The 21536-nt window shown below is 55.3% G+C and overlaps 1 protein-coding gene across 4 annotated transcripts in view; it reads right to left on the reverse strand.

The window, feature by feature from the left end:
- Window positions 1–21536, reverse strand: part of LOC119706811 (ankyrin repeat and fibronectin type-III domain-containing protein 1-like) — a 73390-nt gene that overhangs the window by 26374 nt on the left and 25480 nt on the right. Inside the window, exons 1-2 of one of the 4 annotated variants that reach the window (XM_038150909.1) lie at window positions 20072–20448; window positions 14197–14325 (exon numbers count right to left, since the gene is read on the reverse strand). The exons of 1 other annotated variant lie outside the window; for it this stretch is intronic. The gene's annotated coding sequence lies outside the window, so the exon portion shown is untranslated. Of the gene's footprint in view, window positions 1–14196; window positions 14326–20071; window positions 20450–21536 lie in introns of those variants that run through there. 2 more of the 4 variants (XM_038150910.1, XM_038150912.1) reach the window with 2 other exon arrangements.

Here is a 21536-nt window from a genome sequence, read left to right on the forward strand (position 1 = left end):
ACCACCAGGGCTCTACCCCTGAGTCTGGTTCCTCTGCCTCACTGTGCCTTTCCTGGCATGGTGGGGTCCACATGCAGACCCCCACTATGGTTTGAAGGTCGGGTCAGCTCCTGGTTCTGCTGGAACAGGGCTCCAGGGAGCCCCATCCCCACTGCCTTGCCCGGGGGCTGACGCGGGCCTGGCACAGGGGCACAGATCCGCGTGCTGGGGGCTGAGACCTGCAGACTCATCACAGCAGTGGGAGGCAATCCATGTGCACCCAGACCTGCAGAGAGCCAAATCCTTTAACCTCCTGCGCCACCTGGTGCCACCGGGAAGGACGTGCCACCAGGATGCACCTCCCGGTGGAAACCACATCCTCTCCAGAACCATCAAATGGTAGAAAAATGGCCCAAGAAGGTCTTCTGGAGGTCCCCTGAGCTCAATTCCCCATGCCTATGGCTGGATTTCATCCTCAGCCACCTACATCCCACCTGTACTTCCCAGTCCTCCAGTTCATACTGGGATGTTCCTTCTGGTGGAAACCCACCTCCATTCCTTTGTCCCACCAAGACATCCAGCCAGATGAGACCAGCATTCTGACCGAAACCAGGCTGAAGACTTCCAGAGCTGCACCCAAAGGGGTTACAAAAGGGAGCCCACAGCCACTGATCTCAGCAGGGAGGAGGAGACATCGGCCAAGTCACAATGGAAGAGCAGACAAATGCACACACCCAGCTCCAGAGCTGCTCCCAGCTGGTAAATGTTACTGGAGTCAGAAAGCCGCTTCCTGCTGGAAGGCACACAGCAGGAGCCAGCCAGCAGTGCTGGGCACGCTGGCCACTGCCCACAGACTGTCCCTGGCACAGCTACCAACAACAGCCACCCCCACTGGCTCTCCCTGGACCAGCATAACCCAGCCTGGCAAATCCCTTGCCTGGCACAGCTTCATGCCAGGATTTGCTCCCAGCTTGCTCCAGATCAGCTCCCTGCCCAGCACCCACCGGGACCTTCTCTGACCACTCGACTACCTTGCCCTGGAGCTGGTCTCATGCCAGCACCACCCAACTCATGAGCAACACCAGAGGGGCTGGGTAACTGCCACTCAACTACAACAGCATCTCCATGGAGTCAGGGTCCAAAGCCTGCAGCCCAAGAGGAGAAGCCAGTTTTTTCTACCATTTTGCTAGAAAACATCCTGCAAGTGCCTGAGCACTCTTGTAACTGCACTAACTGAGGACAGTAACCACCAGCAGGACCTCTTTCCAGCTGGGGCTTGCCTGCTCCTTCATCAGACCAGAGCTTTCCCAGATCATGTGTCATTCCTCCCTCTGCAGAAAGCTCTGAGGTACCATCAAGTAGAGAAACCCCAGCTGAAGATAGCGGAGTCTGTGGAGGAATTTCTAAAGCCCCCGGGACAGCAATCAGAAAAAGTTTCCACTCAAATATAAAAGAGCAACTTTGAAAACCATAGGGATCACCAGGTCAAACCTCCAGCTACCAGGACCTGCTCAGCCTGGATTTGATGGCCTTGAAGGCCCTTCTCAGCCACAATGGTTCTCGGATTCTGTCCCTCCATGCATGGATGTGATGCTGCTGAGCTCACCCATGGGGCAGGCAGGTCTACAAACACCCTTTTGCAGGTCTGGCATGACAGGAGTGTTTCCTCAGCTTCTCCTGCCCTCACCTGGCACAGCCCAAGCTGGCCTGAGCTCTGCTCCTTCTCTCTGCTGAGGGTGAGAGGCAGGTGATACCCACAGCCAGTGCCATGCAAGAGAAATGGAGACAAAGACAATGTTGTCTTGGGCAAACTGCTTCTGAGACTTGTTAATTGGAAATGGCTCCTTCAGCCACCACTCTGGTCCTGGACTTGTCTGGGCAAGGAGGTATCCCTAGAGAAAGGGACAGGAGGGCACGGAGTGGCCAGAGTCCCTTTGCAAATGGGGACACCAGCAGCCGGCCCCTGAAAAGCTCCTCAGGCATGCCCAGCCATGCTTTCCAGTGGCTAACCATTTGACCAAATCCATGTTGACTTCCAGCAGGAATGCATCATCCCTGCCAAATTCCAAGTCTCTTTTTCAAAGAGTGGAGACACCAGAAGCTCTCAAACAAAGAGACAGCAGGAAAAAAAAAGAGAGAAATTGGCAAAGCTACCATTTTTCCTCAACCTTCTGCTGAAAATTGGGAAAAATAGAGGAAAAAAAAAAAGGAGAAAGTTCAGCCTGAGGCAGAAAAACATGGAATAATCCAGCCCAAACAGTTAAAGCCTGGCAAAGGTAAGAGCAAACAAACTTCCACTGGGAAGTGCTGTACAGCCCTTCCAAGGGTAAGCTCTGGTGCCCTCCTCATCCCTCCACACAGCTCACAGGGATGACTTCCCTGCAGCTCAAAAGAGCAAGGGTGGCAGAGGCCAACGGCTGCAGGTGGCCCTGGAGATGGGAGGTGGCGGGGGGGCAAGAGGAGACAGCACCTCCAAGACCTCCCAAAGCCCTAGGGATATCCCTGCTCACACAGTTACACCAAGCAGGACCTTTGAGCCACACACAGCCAGCTTGGGCCCCTCCATCACCAAGAGGCTGGGAAACATTTCCAGAGCTGGTGGGTGCTGCTGCCTCCTTCCTCCCCCTCTTTATCCCCTGAGCAGCGAGGTGAGGGATGGGGATACCCTCATGCTCCTCAGACACCCAGCTCTCCCCACCATGCTCCTCACCCTGCTTTTCACATGTGCTGCAAGAGCTTTCTCAGGACCAGGATGCTCACAGATCTGGAAAACCCCACTGTGCCCTGCCACATGCTGGCTTAGTATGCCACAGCTTGTCCCCATGTTCACACGGGTGGCTCACACTGAAATCACACCTTCCCATCACTGATCCAACAAGTCCTCAGCTCTGAGGGCCTCCCTGGCTCCACTACCCCAATTTTTCTGTGGTCAGAGTGCAGACACGGGAGGTAGCAAGAGTGATCTCCAGGTAAAGTGTGGGAGTGTCACAAGGAGGGGGATTTAACTCTCTCATCTCGGTGACCCTGAGCAGGCCACTAAAGCCCTGGTGGTGCGATGGGATGCCCACCACCCCCAGGGAGAGCAGAAGTTACAGCAACACAGTCCCAGTGTAACACAGGAACAGCTCCATCTGTCTGCTGCTGGTCCTGCCTGGGCACCAAGAATTACAGAATGCTAGAGCAGCCAGAGCTGGAAGGAACCCACAAAGATCACAAGTCCAACCCCTGGCCCTGCACAGACACCCCAACAGTTCCACCCTGTGCCTGAGATCATTGTCCAAATGCCCCTGGAGCCCTGGCAGCCTCTGGGCCGTGCCCATTCCCTGGGTAGCCTGGGCAGTGCCAAACACCCTCGAGGAGAAGAACCTTTTTGAGAGATCCAGCCTGACCCTGCCCTGGCACAGCTCCAGCTGTTCCATGGGCCTGTCCCTGGTCACAGAGAGCAGAGATTGAAGCTGCCCCCATGCTTCAGAAGGAGGAGGTGATTGTGCTGGTGCACGGGGAAGGCAGCCTTGGGTCCCTGTGCAGTGCAGGATCCTGATCCTGATCTGTCTGCATCATCAGGAAAGAAAATGGCCAAAGAAACTTTGAGTTCATGTGAAGTTCACCTGAGTTGAGCTGTGCTCCATAAGCAAAACTTTCCTGCCTGACACGAGCCTTCCAGAGCTCATGACCGGGGCAGAGCAGGGCCAGGACTGCACTGGGAGGATGAGATCGCTTGGCAGAATCCTTCTTCTACTTGCAAAGAAATCAGGCAGGATTCCACTGGGAGTTCTACCTCCTGGAGCTCCAGGAGTGTGCTCACTGCTGGGTTCCTCAGACCCTAGCTGGACAGCAGCAGTACACCACGCACAGACAGGGAAAGCAGGAGCACTGACTAAATAACACAGCAATTTACCTATGTCCAGAAGCAGCCTTCTTGCTTCCCAGGATTTGGTCCTGTGCTTTGCAGGATTTCAGGGCACAGGAAACCCAATCCAGGTCCCCTGTCCGTACAGACCCGTGGGCACAGCAGGACTTGGCGCTGGAGCCCAGCTTGGGCAGGGAGGATAGAGCAGGAGGATGTGGCATGGGCAGGGACAAGGCACATGTCAGAACCTGCTCAGCAAACCCTTGCCTTTGCCCGGTCCCACTTCCCAAGGAGATCCGGAGGCAGATCCAGGACCACAACCCAGCCCAGCCTCACCAGGTGCCTCTGCCCTTGGGGCTGGTCCCTGGCATGGGACAGCAGGAACTGATCCCCCAGGAGCCTCTGATGGATCACTCCTTCAGGACTTGTGTCCTCTGACACAGGCCAGGCTTGCAGAGGCTGATGGACCCAGCACACAGCAGTGAGCACCCCATGACTGCAGGGCCTGGCGCACAGTGACATCTTTAAACCCAAAAGAATTTGGGCTAAGATTATACCTGCCTGGATCTCCCCAGATTACCTCTGCTCCTGTCACTGCCTGTGACCACAGTCACTGCTGCCTCCTCCCCAGTGAAGATGCTCAGGAATTAGAACACTGGGGATGAAAAAGACACTTTTTCTTAGAACGTGCTCCCTGGGCAGAAGTTTCAGCCTCTCTGGACACCATTTCCAGTACAGAAACCTTGGCCTTGGTGTTCTTAGCTACAGTGCCAGCACAAGCTGATATACAAAGCCTACCAGGAAAACCTGACCTGCCAGCCTGGAGCTCAGAGCAAGCCCACAAGTCAGCCATGGGTCTGGGGCATGGCCAGCATGAGACCCCAGATGCCAGGAGTCCTAGAACAGCAGCAGGTCCTTCACCAGCAGCTCTCATACAATCAGATGTTCCTGGAATGTTTTGGGATGGAAAGGACCTGAAAGACCATCTTGTTCCAGTCCCTCTCTATGGGCAGGAATGCCAAAGTGCCTGAAAAAAGAGGTCAACATTGCTGTGCACCTTTTAAAGAGTGAGAAGCTGGGGGACACAGAGGGCCAGCTCTTGTCCTTGGCTGCTCAGTGGGCCAGGAGAACCCACATGTACCACAGGTACCCCAGTCCTCTCTGCAGTAGGTGAAGCTCAGAAGTTCTGGTAAGTCAGTTTGGGTTCTGACCTTAAACATGGAGTCTGGGGGTAGAGAGGAGAAGCAAGACCAGGGGAAGAGGTGAGTAACCATGGTGCCAGGTCATCCTGCCATCCCTGCCCTCTCAGGGGCCTCAACAACCCCACACTCAGAAACCTGCAGGGCTTGTATGGAGACCACAGCTCAACAAGCCAGTGTCCCACCCAAGGTGACGGTGGGTCCTTTGGGGGCAGTGGGCCAGAGCCCATGCTGATAACACCAGGAAGAGATGTTCCTCACAGCTCTGTTCATCTCAGCAGCTGGTCTGCAGCCATGCTTAACAAACCCTATGTAATGTCATATGTTCATTTTTCAAAGCCCATAAAATCCAGGTTTTTACTGCAAATCAAGAACACAGCACAAAACAAATGTAGACTTGTTGAAGAGATTAAATTTTGAGGAGAAAGGGAGGAAATGTGGAAGTCAGGAGTGGAAGAGAACATAACTTCCCTCTCTGACCTCCACCAGGCATAAGGCTCAGCAGATGTGGAGGCCACTTGGGCTCAACTTCCCCGAAAAGCATCCAGCCCACACAGGAAGGGTGGGTATGAGGGATGGGGAAGAGTTAGTCTGCAGTAAGACTCCATCAAAGGTGGAAAGAGGTCCCAGCACATCCAAGGACATGGTCCTCCTTGTCCCAATGTCCTGGGCTGACTCCTCCCTCCCATTTGGCCTCCCCACAGAGTGCTGCCCATCCTGCCAGCATCCAAGCCAGTAGATCCAATATCAACCTGGCACTGTGAGATACTTTCCAGGAAGATAAACAGGAGGTGTCTGGAACCCTGGCAGGCAGAATTGTCTCTGCCAGAGGAAACTATCTAAGAACAGAGGAAACCTGCCCAATAGTGACTGCCACTGCTCAAGGGACAAGGAAGGATTAAAAGTACTGGAATACCTGGGAAGTGCCAGCTGTCAGGACTATCTGGCTATGTCCATGCTTCTGTGTTTCCTGACCCAATGTCTCCAGAAGCATCAGCAGCAGGACCAGTGATCCCTTCTGCTCCCAGGGATGGAGGGAGCCTGGCATTCCAGAACTGGAGTGTGCTGCTGCCCTTGCTGGAGCTGCTCTAGACACGCAACTGTAACTCCTCCACACTGTCCTTCCCCAAGTCCAAACTGGCTCATGGAAAAGGAGGTTAATGGCTGGACATCTGAAGACCTGACCAGTAGAAGGAAACCAGGACTATTATGGATATTCCCATTAAAAGAAACATACTGAGATACTTTTGTGTGCTAGATAAGGGGACTGGGAGAGCAAAGACCTTCCAAATACAGTGCACTGGCACCATGTAGGGATGAATAAGGGGGAATGGCTTCACACCAAAAGGTTTATGGTGGATGTCTGGAAGGAGTTGTTCCCTGGGAGGGTGGGCAGGCCCTGGCACAAGGTGCCCAGAGAAGCTGTGGCTACCCCTGGACCCCTGGAAGTGTCCAAGGCCAGACTGGATGGGGTTGGAGCAAGCTGGAATACTGGAAGGTTTCCCTGCCCGTGGCAGGGGGTGGATTGGGATGAGCTTTAAGGTCTCTTGCAACCCAAACCATTCTGGGATTCCATGGGAATACCAGGTGGTTTGGAAAGGCTTGACTTGCACTGAGATTTAGATACCCATGAGGTTTCCCTTTCATACCAAGGATTGTGCCATCTCAGTAATTCCCCCATTATTATCCATGGGGCTTGGGTTGCCTGCTGTGGAAATCCACTGGCATCTTCCAGGCAGAGGCACATTCATGGAGAAGAACCAGTGGAGATCCTGCAGGATGAAGAGCATCCCCCACACTCTTCAGCAGGGACCAAGGCACCCATCCTGCTTTGCAAATCCTGGCCATGGGAAATGACAGAGGGATGATGACAATAAAAGAAAACAAATCAGGCAATTGGGCTATTTGAGAGAAATTAAAGTGTGCTGAGGGTAATGGACTGAGAAATAATCTTATTGGAGGTATCAGCTACCAGCAGAGGGAAGTGGCCAGAGCACCAAATCAGCACAATATTTTATATTTGTCTTTTAAATGTTATTTGTTGCCTGTGCTCTCAGAGAGGAAAGGATCTGGCTGAGGGCTCTGGACCCAGACAGAGAGAACCTGGACATCAGTCTTCCCTGAACATTTTCCTTCTGTTGCTTCTCCAGAGGACTCATTTTCTCCCACTGCAGTGACATGAGAAACAAATGGAGAAAGGAGCGCTGGACCTGCTGGAGTCTGCGGCACCACAGAGAGGCTCCAGGCTTTGCTCTGCTCCCAACCTCTCCAGCCTCATTGTAATCACAAGCTGAGCTGCCTCTCCTGAGTAGAGGAGGGAAACTGGGCTCCCAGAGGCTTGTGGCACCAGGAGGGGAGGCACAAGATCTCTCCTTTCCCATCTGCACCCGTAGGTCAGGATGCTCCCAGCTCCCCGCTGGCAGCATGAGGCAGCAGGAGCGGAGCTGCAGGGACCGTGGCTCCTCTGCCAAAGCTAAGGACTGGCTGCAGCACCATGCCAGTTCCACCAGGACCACCAGTTACCCTTCAGCCTCTGCCTGCCTGCAGGCAACTCAGAAAATGAGGATAAAAAGTGATCGTTCTCAAGTAAATTATTCCTTTGCAATGCTTTCCTGAGGGTAATCTGACTTTCAGGGATGTTTGGAGGGCTCACTCCTCCCCACCCCCATCAGCATGTCCCTCATAGTCACTGTCAAATCATTGTCCCTCCCGCTCTGGGGAGGGGGATGTGAACCCCTCCTCCTTCAGTACACCCAGAGGCACTGGCCATGACCATTCTCAGGCTGCTAGGGACACTACCAAGCTCTTGAACCGCACTGTCCCACGTGCAGTTCAACACCAGGAACTCTGGGGCTCCCCAACCAGCATCCACCTCACCCCCAGAGAGGTGAGGTGAGGATGGCACACCAGGACAGCCAGCAGAGCCCCTGGCACTTGAGTGTCTCTGCAGACAGAGCCCTCCTTGTTCGCTGGGGCTGCAGCTTCTCTTGACCACATTTATTGCCTCTAAACCAACTTTGCAGGGTCCTGCTGACGGCAATGTCCATCTGCCACATGGGGGAAGCTCTGGCTGCACGGAGCCCAGGGCGAGGGGCTACGGCTCCCCGGGAGACAGGAGACCCTGGCAGAGCCTGGCGTAGTGTGGAAGTCCAGCTCCCATCCAGCTAATTCAATAAGTCACAGATACCATGACTTCATAAGGCACAGAGGCTCCACAGCTATTAGGGGAATTGGGAGCGGGGGGAGGAGGAGCTGAAATGGAGAAGGGATGGAGACGGGGAGGGTGGAGAGGGGGAAGCAAAGACAAGCAGCAGAACAAAACATCCCATAAATCATGAGGAGCTGCTGAAATACCAGAACAAATGACCCCATAGCTTGGCCATTGTTCCCGAGTGAGGGCTTAAAGTGCTCCCAGTTGAGACAAAGCGCCTCGCGTTTCGTTTCAGCACTGCGCTGGCCCGGTCGGACCTGTGCTGGGCTGGGGGCTGTGTGTCACCTCGGGGCTGGGCTGGGCTGGGGGCTGTGTGTCACCTCGGGGCTGTGCTGGGCTGGGGGCTGTGTGTCACCTCGGGGCTGTGCTGTGCTGGGCTGGGGGCTGTGTGTCACCTCGGGGCTGTGCTGGGCTGGGCTGGGGGCTGTGTGTCACCTCGGGGCTGGGCTGGGCTGGGCTGGGGGCTGTGTGTCACCTCGGGGCTGTGCTGGGCTGGGCTGGGGGCTGTGTGTCACCTCGGGGCTGTGCTGGGCTGGGGGCTGTGTGTCACCTCGGGGCTGTGCTGGGCTGGGGGCTGTGTGTCACCTCGGGGCTGTGCTGGGCTGGGGGCTGTGTGTCACCTCGGGGCTGTGCTGGGCTGGGGGCTGTGTGTCACCTCGGGGCTGTGCTGTGCTGGGGGCTGTGTGTCACTTGGCACCTGGCTGGCACTGCGGGATGGGGGTGGTGATGCTCTCCAAGGTTGGCTCCCCCACAGAAAGCACTGACAACGTGGTGCCCGCAGCTCAGCCTGCCCAAAGCATCTCCTTGCTCCCACAGCTCCTAGGCTCTCACATTCCTTCCCTTCCACTGCAAGGCTCAGGGCCTCATTTTCCCTTGTTTTCCCTCACTCAGGCTAAGAGCTTCCCAGTCTGGGAAGAGAAAGAGCTCCAAGACTTTTCTGGAGTGAGACAGCTCGAGTAGGGCTGGGAAACCTGAAGGAGCTCTGAGCCCACCATCTTCATGGTGCTGCTACTCTTTGCCTCCCAAAAAGTTGATGACAACTCACTTTGTGCTGGCTGACTTGGCAATGGGACAAATGTCACACAGAGAGTCCTGGGACGGCCCCAGATGACTGTGGACAGCTGTGGGAACAGCACCAGGCTCTCAGGGAGCTGTGCAACAGCAGCAGTCCCATGCACTGGATCAGGAACAGTGGGATGGATCAGTTGGCAGCTCAGCACTTCCCCCAAGCCCTGCAGCTCCACCAGGGGCACGGCACTTGGTGCCAGGAGGAGAGGACCCCATGGATGGTGACAGGTCACCTGGCTGCTTGCCCACAGCAGCGACAGCACCAATGCTGGAGGCACTTCCACAGCAGGGATTCCATACCCAGCCATAACAGGGAGAACCTCTGCACCACTCGAGACCACTCAGAGGGGAAATATTACACTTCAAATAACTCCCATGAAAACAGCTCCCTTAAAAAACTTCTTTACAACCAAACCCGAAACACAAGGCAGAGTGCAGCAGCAGTCATGTGCCACCTCCACCAACCAGATGGTGCCAGCAAGGTTCCCATGTCTGGTGGCTCCCGCTCACTTGGCACCTTCCACCTGGGCCTGTGTGGTCTGCACGGTGGCCACTGGGCAGGCAGATCCATGAGCATCCCAGCTTTTGGCAGCGAGGAGCTGGGATCCAGTGCCGAGCCAAGGGTCAGGCAGGAACAGGAGCTGCAGGAAGGGCTGACCCTCAGACAGCCGCCTGTCACCAAGAACTGACACGCTGCTGCCAGCACGGCTGAGCCTTGCAGTGGGCAGCCAAGGAGCAGAACCCAGATAAGAGCATGGAATGTGCTGCATTTTTCCTGGCATCATGAGAATAGGCTTTTCTGACCAGGGATCACTGGGAGGCTGTCTAACAGGGAAAACGCCAGGAGCCTGGAGAGAAAAAGCAGTGAGTAAGCAATGAAGAAGAAAACAGAGGAAAATCAGTGTGAACAAGTGGTGAGTATGGGAAAAGGAGTGAAGGGGAAAGCAAACCCAGGAACAAAGAGAAGGAAAACCAGAGCTAGAGCTAAAAAGGAAAAGGAAGGGACAAAAGGATTTCAGAAGGACAAACCTGCAGGGCTGAAACTCCCAATGAGCAATGGAGCTGAGAAGATGCAAGAGGGAACAGAGGCTCCCAGCTCTGCTCACACAAAAGCAAACCAGGGATCGCAGCCCTTCCATTGGATTAAGCTTCACTTAAGAGGGAAGATAAATGTGGAGCACATCTCAGGTAACAGGCACTGGAGAAGGCCTCTGCTCATTCTAAGGGGAGAACAGGGATTGTTGGAGTTTTGACATCGCTGTAGGACATTGTGAGGACTCCATGGGAATCACCAGCTTTCACTTTCTTCACCCCACCAGCAGAATGTGGTGGGCTTCAAGTCAAGAGTGCTTTAGTAGCCTTGTGCTGTTTAAGCTTGGGAACTGATTAGGACCAGAGATCACAGAAAGCAGAGCTTTAATAAACAAAATCCCAAATACTTCCTTGCCTAAGTTATTTTGCCTCATTTGGAGCATAAGCTGCCCTGGTGACCCAGCGCACACCATCCAGCAAAGAGAAGAAGAGAATCAGCAAACCTGGGCAAAACCAGACATGTGCAGACCCCAGGTTTCTCCCAAAGACTGGGAAAGCTCCTCTCCAGCACCTCTGAGCAGCAGGACACCAGCACAGGGAGCCATGGGCTGAGGTGATCCAGCACATTCACAGGCCCGAACACTGGGGACTTTGTGGTGCTGGCTTTAAAAAAAATACCCTAAAAAAGGCCTAATAATGAAGTATTTATTTCAGCAAACAACATATGAATGAAAGAAGTGTTTTCTCAATACTTCACTTTTTCTCAGCCTTCTCTCCCTTCCCCCCAGCAATTTTGTTTTTAATAAGTGGAACTAACAGGGCTGCGCTCGCTGCTGGCCGGGCTGGGGAGCAGGGCCGTGCTCCGCTGGCCTGGTGCAGCACAGGAACACGTGCCATGGGAATAGAGCTGCTTTGTGCCTGGGGGAGCACGGCCACCAGCGTGTCCCTGAGCCAGGGAGATGGGCTCTGATGGACACATGCACTGTGGGACCTGTCTTGGGAGCATCCCTGGGCTTGGCAGCAACACAGGACATCCAGCCCCTCACTCGTTGTGGCAGCAAGGAAATGCACCTCCTGGCCCAGGGCTCCTGGCACTGGAGAAGGGCCAAGTGGAGGTGAAGCCATCTGTGTCCTGTCCTACCTGGCTGTGCTCAGTGTAGGAACACAGTGTTAGGCTCCATGCAGCTCCTTCTCTTCTACCTCAGCTCCATCCACCCCTACCTGAGCATCTGAATAATTGGGAACACTGCAGAACTGGCTCAGCTTGCCCTCTGTGGGGATGGGTTGTACCGACAATGCTCTGGTAGGAATTTCAAGCAGGAAACTCTAATCCCTGTCCCAGACTGACACCCAGCTTTTCAAAGCAAAGAGCACAGATGATGTCATGCTTTTCTACCTCCTCCTTGGCAACAGGCAACAGCAGGTTGAGAAGCTGTCCTTTGCCTTCAAGCCTTGAGGTAAAGATGGGCAGGATCCTCAGAAGCTGCTGATTTGGGAAAACATAGTCCATTGCTCTTCCATGCCACTCCTACCCATGTGGGATGAGCTGAACCCATCACACACAGTGTGGGTGTTCACCTCTGTGCAGAGGCAGGTGAAAGGATGCAGTGGGAACCCAGGGTTGTAAATACAGACAGATTTGATGGGGGTAGGTATTTGCTCTGAAAGACAAATTAGGCATCTGTAGATTTGCCGAGATATGAGCCAAGTTTCCCAGCCAGAGCATTAAGGAGCAGCTTCACCTGCAGCCCAGGATGGTTTGGAGTGACTAACTGAGGGTGCTGATCCTGCTGTGATGAGCAGAGATCCCTGGTGATGTACAGGGAACACAGAGAAAAGCAGTTTTACACCAAGGAAAAGGCCAGGAGATCCTTTAGCAGGTCATGGCTGCAGAGAAGGCTGGGAAAATCTCTAAATGCCTCTCTGAGGCCCTGTGCATGTGAGATGGATGGGAGCAGGCAGCAGGCAGGGTCCTCAGCCCACTGCCACCCCTCATCATTGTGACCCTCTGAGGTGACTCCTCCTCTGTGCCCTGCCAGCCCCTGAGGTCCAGCAGCCTGACCCACCCGATCCTGGCTGTCAGGGTGATGTCTGATCCAGCCCAAGAGGTCTCCAAGCCATGGATAAAACCCCAGTACAGGGTGGAGTCCTGCCTGGCTGTGCCTGTGTCCCCGCAGGATGTGGACATCAGGGCTGTCTTCCCCAGCCGCACTGCCCCGAGCTGCAGCATAAGGGCCCAGGGCAAACCAAAGGCAAAGGCAGCCCCTCCTCAGCCAGAGCTCCTTTCTAGGCTGCTTTACAGAATCTCTCTAAAAGAGCATCGTCTGCCACTGCTGCGAGTCCTCGCTGCACAAGGTGGTGTGCCAAATGCAAGACAGATGGTTTCCCCCGGGAAAACGCTATGGAGTGGGGGAAAATGTACCACAAATATCCCTCAACAGGGCTAAACTGGGACCCGGGGGCTTCAAAGACACATTTAGAGAGGAAAGAGATTTGCTGGCTTCTCATGCTCCTTTGTTATGAATAAAGACGAACTCTGATTGTTTTTAATGAGCTCTTTGTTGTTTCCCTATTTGCTACATTACAAATCCACATACTTGTCTCTTTGGGAGATTGAGAGTAATTGCAGACCAGGTTTCCTCATGACATCTCTTAGCAAAGGGAACAAAGTTGTGTAAGTGGAGAAGAAAGCAGTCTGTCCCCAAATATCCTGAATTCTTTGGTTCATTAATATTTGGTGAGCTTTGATGCTCAAGGAACCTCACAGATAAAGGAAGCCTTTGAGGAGGGTTCCGCAGCCTCACACTGAAGTGTTAGAACACACAATAAATGCCAGAAAGTTCTCCAAAAAAAAAAAAAAGCAGGGAAATTGAAAACCAAATTCAACATTCTTGCAATTTCTAAGCACTTTTCTTTTTTTTTTTTTTTTTTAAAGTTTTACCCTCCTTTATCCATCTAAGGAGACAGAAAGCAATGCAATTTCCAGCTCTTTTAAATACCCGTAGCAGGTCACCTCTAACGGTGGGATGGCTGGCTGTGATCTGCTTCCAAGACTGTTGCATCAGAGCTCAGAAGCCTCGGATGAATGCCCCTCCGCCCAAGTGGGGACAGCTCTCTGAGACCTGTGCTCACACCAGGGCCCCCAGGCAGTGCAGCAGGGAAGGAACCCTGCACCCTCTGGTGCAGCCAGAGGACCCTCCCACTGCTCCGGGCATGGGGACAGAGGGCAGCCCCTCAAAGTGTCCCTGCAGATGCCAGAGCTCCCACAGCGGCTGAGGCCACCCCGCTGTGGCTGGCAGCTCCAGCTGAGCCAACAGAGGAGCACAGGGCACTGAGGGAGCCGGGGTGCCTCTTCCAGCAGCTCCAGTCCCTGTGTGTCCTTGTTCCTGCCCCTGCGGGAAAAGGGAAGGGAAGGGAAGGGAAGGGAAGGGAAGGGAAGGGAAGGGAAGGGAAGGGAAGGGAAGGGAAGGGAAGGGAAGGGAAGGGAAGGGAAGGGAAGGGAAGGGAAGGGAAGGGAAGGGAAGGGAAGGGAAGGGAAGGGAAGGGAAGGGAAGGGAAGGGAAGGGAAGGGAAGGGAAGGGAAGGGAAGGAGGCAGTGGTGGGTGTTGCCAGAGGCTGTGTGCTCATGTGCCCCAGCTCAGCAGACACTCCCTTTACCCACATGAGCCCTGACAGACCTTCAGCTGGGGTATGGTTCTCGTTTGATACCTTGGGGGAGCCTCTGCAGTAGGTGGAGGGGTTTGGAGGGTCTTGTCTCACGGGACATCACTTCGACCATGGCAGCAGTGGGAAAAGGGGACAGGAGGGAGAAGGAGAAGCAGAAACTTTGTCCCCCAGTCCTGTCCTGCAGCTCTTACCATTCAATGCTCAGAGACCTGGGCCGGAAGGCAGACAGCTCAGCCGAGCCATACTCAGCTTTCCTTCTCTTCTCCTGCTTCTGCTTCACCGACAAGCGGTGGGCAAACCTAGCGAGGCTGCTCTCCGACCTGGGGAGAGGAGAGGAGAGGAAAGGTGTTAATGGCACTGCAGCCCTGGCCCCAGGGCACACCTGGGGCACAGCGCCAGGACGTGCTCAGTGCTGAAAGGAGGGGGCTCCCAGGGGGGCAGTGGCACCAGGCCTGGGAGTGGGAAGTGGAGGAGCAGCAGCACGTTTGGTATTGCTCAGCAGGCCAGGACCTGTACAGGTCCATGTTAGCCAAACTGGAGCTGCAGCCTGGCAGGTTGAGAGAGCCAGGTCCTGCTCCCTGTGCAGCAAAATCACCTCCCAGGCCGTGCATTCCTCCCCAAACTCCAACAGGTGACAGCCAGCACCAGAGAAACAGCCAGGGACACGTCAGGGGAGAGAACCAAAGCAGACTGAATCAAAGGCCATACGCTCCTTCAGAGAAACCCTGGAGCCCCTGTGGCCTCCCAAGCACCAGAACAGCTTCCCTGAGGAGGGCCGACATGGAAAACAGCCCACATCAGAGAGGTTTTGGAGACAGAAACAGAAATGTGTGGGAGCAAATGGATTCAACTGAAGGACCCGTCTGTGCTGACAAAGCCCCTTCCCACCAGGTGGGAAGGGTGGGGTGCTCCAGCATCACTGCCAGCCCCTGGGACCTGGGAAAAGCACATCCGCAGGCTCCGGGATCTGCTGCACATTCCAGTCCATCCCAGCCCAGTCCAGGGAGAGCTGCTGGCACAGGGCACACCTGCCCTGTCTCCAAGCCCAGTGGCACACAGGCTCACAGGCTGAGACTGGCTGAGGAGGTGCCTGCCCCGCAGAGACCTCGGCCCTCTGCCTCCCTCTGGCACACGGAGCCCCCAGAGCCCCCCGTGCCGAGGGTGGCACCCCCAGCCCAGGGCTGGACGCGGCAGCACAGCCCATCCCTGCTGCCAGTGCAGGAGCAAGGTAGGACAAGCCTGGGGAACTGGGACACCCAGACTTGGGCACACGACCAGGCACTGGGGCTGTGTGCCAGCCCTGCCGCACATACTGTCACAGCCACTGCCTCCTTTCCTTTAATGTGCCAGCACAACCTGCTCCCTCCCACTGCTCAGCCAGCCCCAGGCTGGGCAGGGAAGGGGACAGGAGGGATTTGATAGAGGTCCCAGGGGATGAAGGACAGAGTTGGGGGGAACTTTGAACGTACACACATTGCTAAAGTCAATCCTCTCCTCTCCTCTCCTCTCCTCTCCTCTCCTCTCCTCTCCTCTCCTCTCCTCTCCTCTCTTAACCAAACAAAATACCTCCAAGGAAAGAGAAAAAGAGAAGCTATTTCTCAGAACTGAGAGCTCCCTGCCTTTCCTCATAGTAATCAGGCCAGTCCTGACCAGCTAACAGTTTTTTCCCTGATAAATTTTAAACACAGACATCTTCAATTCATTAACTGGTTATTGATTTATTTTTCAGCTTATGAATTACTGTTGCTGGGGATGGGGTGGAGACAGCTTTCTGGAGAGGGCTCTTGTCTCTCCAGTCCCCACCGGCAAAGAGCTGTTCATACCTTCCAGGGCAATTCTTTACATTCTTGAGGAAAAACTCCTACTTTGATGTAAAGGATGAGGTTTGCCTTAAAGAAACCCAACAAGAAACCCAAACCCTAACTTTCCCCCACTCACAGCCGGAGAAAGAGGCAGTGGAGAGGAGTGATCCTGGTAACCACAGAGCAGAGCTCAGCACCAATGCCATCCCCACCACCTCACTCTCCTTTCATCTGGTGTCAAAGCTCAGCTGGAATGGAGAGGATCCCATTTAGGGAGGTGGGCCTTGACAGCCGATGCTCTGCAGCAGCCCCAGGCATGATGTCAACACCAGGATGAGCAGGGCTGACCCAGGAATGGGGCTGGGCAGTGGGAACAGGTGCTGCTGGCTCCCTATAGCACCTCCTCAGTGGCATTTGGCTGTTCCTAACCCTTCCCACCTGCCCAGGAGGAGCTCCTGCCACCCTGCAGGGATGAGGGCTCCAGCCCCAGCTGAAAGAATGCTGGGGGTGTTTATCTCCTGACATCTGGGGACTGCCTGCAGAAGTCTGCAGAATCCTGCCCTGTCTGCTGTGCTGACCCCACCTCCACCACACTCCCTGCACTATTACAGCTACCCCTCCCAAACTGCAGGGATGAGGGGCTGGGAAACCCTAGATGCTCTGCAGAGATGCAGGAAGGCAGCACCCCTGTCAGAAGTGCCTCTGTGGTGCTGGTACATGGACCTTGTAATGACCACCATAGAGACAATCACACACCCAGGAGCTTTACCTGGATGTATCCACCTGCCCAAGCATGGCAGGAGCAGCCACTGCATCCTTCAGATTGGATAAAACCAACAGCATCTGTCAGGAAGAGCTGGTGGATGAAAACAGGGCAATGTGCCACATGTCATCAGAGTTATGGATGAAGAAGAGTTAGTCCTGGGGGTCAGGGTGGGCTGCTGGGGCTGAAGAAGCCACCTGGGTGCTCAGGAACGTGGCCTTGCTGTGAGTCCCCAGTCATGGCATCAAGGGGAAGGCACAGGGAGACATGGGATGGATGCTCTCCAGCCTACGGCAGGTTCTGCCCAGATCTGCCTGATGCAGGATAGACAAGCCAGTCCATGTATGAGTCAGAAGCTGACCAAGAACCTTAGGGTACTGATTTCACCCCCCAAACCTGCCGGCCACCACCTCCAGCTGCTACAGGCCAGGTAAATGAATGGCTGTGACAGCTCTGACAGCCCAACACTTCCCCCCTGAGAGCTGTCAGCAATTCATCCAGCCATGAAACAGCCTCCCTCACCTCTGTCAGACCCCAAAGTTTCAGCAAAAGCATCACTAATTAGAAGCCAGGAGCACATTACAGATCATCCAGTGATTTATACAGAGCTGCTTTACATAAACCGTGCTGCAGAAGGGGAATGAATCATACCTGCTCTGCCAGGGCCCTGCTGGTGGGTCAGCTCCTCCCAGCTCCTGTGCTGAGCTGCCCGGTCCCCTGGGGTCAGAGTGCTCCCAGGGCCTGGATGGTGTGCCCAGGGCTGGGATGCTCCCACAGCTCTGGCTACTGTGCCAGGTCTGGGCTCTGCAGGGGACAGTGGGGGTGAGCCCCCAGCACAGGGAGGGGGATGCTGTGGAAAGTACAGTGTTACTTCCCAAGTGCTTTCCAAACATTAATGGATGTCCCTGTCCCTTAAGAAAGATCAGTGTTAGGGATGTTAAGGCAGAAGCAGGGAAATTGAGGCACAGAGAGGGCATGCAGGTAAGACAGACTCCCTGTGGTTGTCAGCATCTTTCCCCTTGTGCTTATCTGATGGGCAAGATTTTGCTGCTTTCCCCCATCAGGACCGCACACTAAGCCCCACAAGTGCTGGTCTGGGGAACAGGTAGCCCCAGGTGCCACTGTCATCCTGAGCCAGCTTCATCCTAGACACAGGATGGGGACAAGATCAGCACTGCTCCCCCAGCCCTGCCACTGCACAGCACTGCTCCAGGTCCATCTGGGCAAGATCCAGACTCACCTGCCCAGCCCTCCCTCAGAGGCAGCATCTCTGCAGCAGCTCAGCACTGGAGCAGCAGGGCTGACAGTCAGGGCTGACACGGCAGACACAGCTGGCACCTGCCAAGGCAGTCCCCACACACCAAGGAGACACATGGGAAAAGCCATCAATTGGAACGTCAACCGCAGCACCGGGAAGAATTGTCTCCTGACAACCAGAGAAGGTTGTTCAGCTACTGTGCTGTATCATAAATCACACCTCTATGACTTTGCCATCTGTCAGCCAGATTACACGTGTTCAGAGTCCCATGTCAGCATTTAAGTCAGAACACAGCATCTTTTTTCCAGAAATAATTACCAGTGCTGAAGGCTCTTGCAGCAAATATCCGTCTTCAGCCCTTCTCTCCAAAGCTCTGGACAGAAGAGAGCTGGAGTTCCTAGAGGGCAGGACCATCACTGTGGCACAGCAATGCACAGCCTCCATGTGACATGTCCCCCTTAAGCCTACTGCTTCAGGCACAGGGAGGGGCAGGGTCTGGCATGGTAAACTCCCCCCTGGCATCAGCCATGGCACCCAGCACCCTGAACAGAGAAGGCAGGGACAGGCAGAGGCAGAGGCTGCTGCTAAAGGGAGATAGGGACAGTGCTGTCCCCAGCCTGGTGTGTGCTGAGAGCCTGGGAGTGTCCAACCAGGATGAGCAGAGTGCCCAGAGCAGCACCTGGACTCCAGCCTGGCCAAGGGGGAAAAGTCCAGCTAAGCACAGGGCACAGCTTCCACTGCCCCAGTGCGCTGTGTGACACGAGCCTGGGGCAGTGTACCCATCCCTTCACCCCACAGGTTTTCTGGGAGTCCAACCCCACAGGGGCGACTGCCAAAGCTCCCAGTCTGCTGAGGCAGCAGGCAGGCAGGCAGAGCACGGACATGGAGGGCTGGCAGCCAGTCCCCATCCTGCCTGTGCCTCCAGCAGCTCACTGAGCTGGCACCAGACACAGCACCCCAGCACACAAATCCCTCAGCTGCCCTGGGATGAGGACAAGGGGCTGAAGCGCTGTCCTCCACCCCCTCTCTGGCCAGGCAGGCGGATGAGCAGTGATATTTCCCAAAGCTCGGTACAGAAATACCCGGGTACTGGATCCATCCTCCAGCTTCACCTGCCACACACAGGCGTGGATCCGGCCGGGGGTTCGCAATCACCACCGCATTCCTCACACCACAACTGGGAAGTGATGACAAGCAAAATCCTGATCCCTCAGCTCCACATCCCTCCCTCCCCTGTGGTGATCCGCTAAAAGCCTTTTGGCAGTTTGCAGCCGCCGGGGTGAGCGTGTGCCCACAGGAGCCCGGGTGCCTCAGCAGGCACCCTGCAGCACTCTGCCATGGCCGGAGCTGCAGGGACACCAGGGGCCATGCAGGCACAATTGCACCGAGCGACAGGTGAGGGATGGCCGAGGTCACGAGAGCACTCGCCCCGGCACCGGCACAGGATGACCAGCACCGGCGACACCTCTGCCCCACCAACGCACCCAGCCAAAGCCCTCACCGCCACACATGTACCAGCCATCCATCCCACAAGATATCACATCCAGTCAGGAAAAGCTCCCACTTGTTGCACACTCGTTAGCCTGAGACTCGGGAGCCAGCACATGCCTGTGGCTCTGAAGTGACCCAGATGTGGGCAGGCAGCTCCCAGCCTCTTCCACCAGCACAGGCAACAGTCCCGGGACAAGCCATGGGTTGCTGGCAGCCCAGGCAAACAAGCAGCATTTCAGCTGGTTCTCCCTCCTTGGGGAGCAGCCCCTGCACAAACAACTTTGAGCCGGGCTTATCCCCAGCAGCATCCTGGCTGCAGGCGGTCTGGGGAAGGCAGCTGTGCCCGGGGTGAGCAGTGCTGGGAGCACACAGCCCTGCACTCCCTGCGCCGCAGGGCTCGGCTGCTGTCAGCAGCTTATTTGCACAGGTACAGTCAGGACAAAATAGAAGGAAAATAACCAAAGTGGAAAGGTTCTTCCCAAGCAGGGAGCAGTCTTTTGGGAGAGAAAGGGTTTGGAAACCCTCATGGTCACGAACACGCAGTCAAGCTCCAGGCGAGCGTTGGCTGCGCACACCGCTCCGGCGAGCCCCGCTCACCGGTGGCATGCTTCCCACTAACCATGGTCCCAGTCACAAGAGTGTCTCCAAAGCAGTAGCTGGGGCCAGGACACAGTGAGCCATGCCCAGCTGTGCCCTGCAGGGACAGGGACAGCGACAGATGCCCACGAGCCACGCGAGGGATGCTCACTCACCTGCGCAGCCTCTGCTCCCTTTGCTCTTGGTGCTTGGCTCACCCACTGCCAGAGCAGCAGCTCATCCCAGGGCGTCTCCTTGGGAGAGTGCCTGTCCCCTCTGTGCACACTCCCATCCTGAGCGGGGTCCCTGCTCCCATCTGCGTCGCCTGACCTCCTCAGCTGCCACCTCCGCTTCCCTCACCCATCACCTCAGGTTTCTCGTTTGCTCTGTGCTTGGCTCTTTTTTTCTTTTATTTTTTTTCCTCCCAATCTTGTTTCTATAGAAACGAGATTAGCAGAGGGGGAAATAAAACAGCCCCATGTGACTCAGATTCCGACACTGAAGAATCTCCTGGTTGTGCTTGCCGTGGCTTTACGTAACCAGGAGCCTGTGCGGGCTCAGATGGGGGTACCGGGCTGGGACGAGGGACACAGGGCCCAGCCAAGGAAAACCAGGCTCAGGTGAGCGGGATCAGGCTCATGTGAGGAGTACCAGGCTCAGCTGTGGAGAGACTACCAGGCAAAAGGCAGCGATGCCTCACCTCCACTTGCTCCGGGTTTGCTGTGACACCCCTGATGCAATGACATGTTGCCAAACCCTGCATGGCCCTGCCTCACTAGCTGTTTCCATTGAGAAGGGCAGAAAGCAGAAGCAGGGATGCTGAAAACTACTCTGAGTCCCACCAAAACCTCTGGGGTCCCCAGATGAGCTTTAGAGGACGAAGCCCCAAGACCCCCCCATGCTGCCAGCTGTCCTGCCCCTGCCCTCAGGAGGAGGGAAAGTGCTTTAGGCCACTGGTCTCCAACCTTCAGGGACTCATGGCTGACCATGCAGGCAGTCTGGTGAGCTGCAGACAGCCACATATTACACTCTGCTGACATTCCTCCTCCTCAATCTCCCAAATCTGTGAGCAGTACCCATGAGTGGGGCACACAAACCACAGACTGAGCTCTTCCATTGCTGTTTTGGGGACCGACACAGGACTCTACCCACAGGACTTCCCAAGCCCAAACCTTAGCTCCAGGTGAGCTGGGAAGTGCTGAGGATCCTGCCTGAGGACCCCCATGGCGGGGGATCCTCAGCTTGGGGACAGTCCTCTTCATGTCCTTAGCTTGGGGACAGATGCTGATTACACATGACCAGTGCTGCCTGCCAGGGTCACCCACCCAGGGCTTCTGCTGATGAATTCCTTTGTCTGTATGGCACATTGCTCTTCTGCTGCACCTCTGGAGGCTCAATCCCTACTCAGCCCCCACCCCCCAGGTACTGCCCAGGACTGAAAAAGAGGCAGCATGCCCTTTTACTTGGGTACTTTTTATAGTGATAGGAAAAGGAGAAACAATTTTAAAGTAAAAGAGAGGAGATTTAGATTAGATGTTTGGAAGAAATTTTTCGCTTATAGTGTGGAGAGGCGCAGGCACAGGGTGCCCAGAGAAGCTGTGGCTGCCCCTGGATCCCTGGAAGTGTCCAAGGCCAGGCTGG

Source organism: Motacilla alba, chromosome 14, assembly GCF_015832195.1.
Source record: "Motacilla alba alba isolate MOTALB_02 chromosome 14, Motacilla_alba_V1.0_pri, whole genome shotgun sequence".
NCBI classification, from domain to species: Eukaryota; Metazoa; Chordata; class Aves; order Passeriformes; family Motacillidae; genus Motacilla; species Motacilla alba.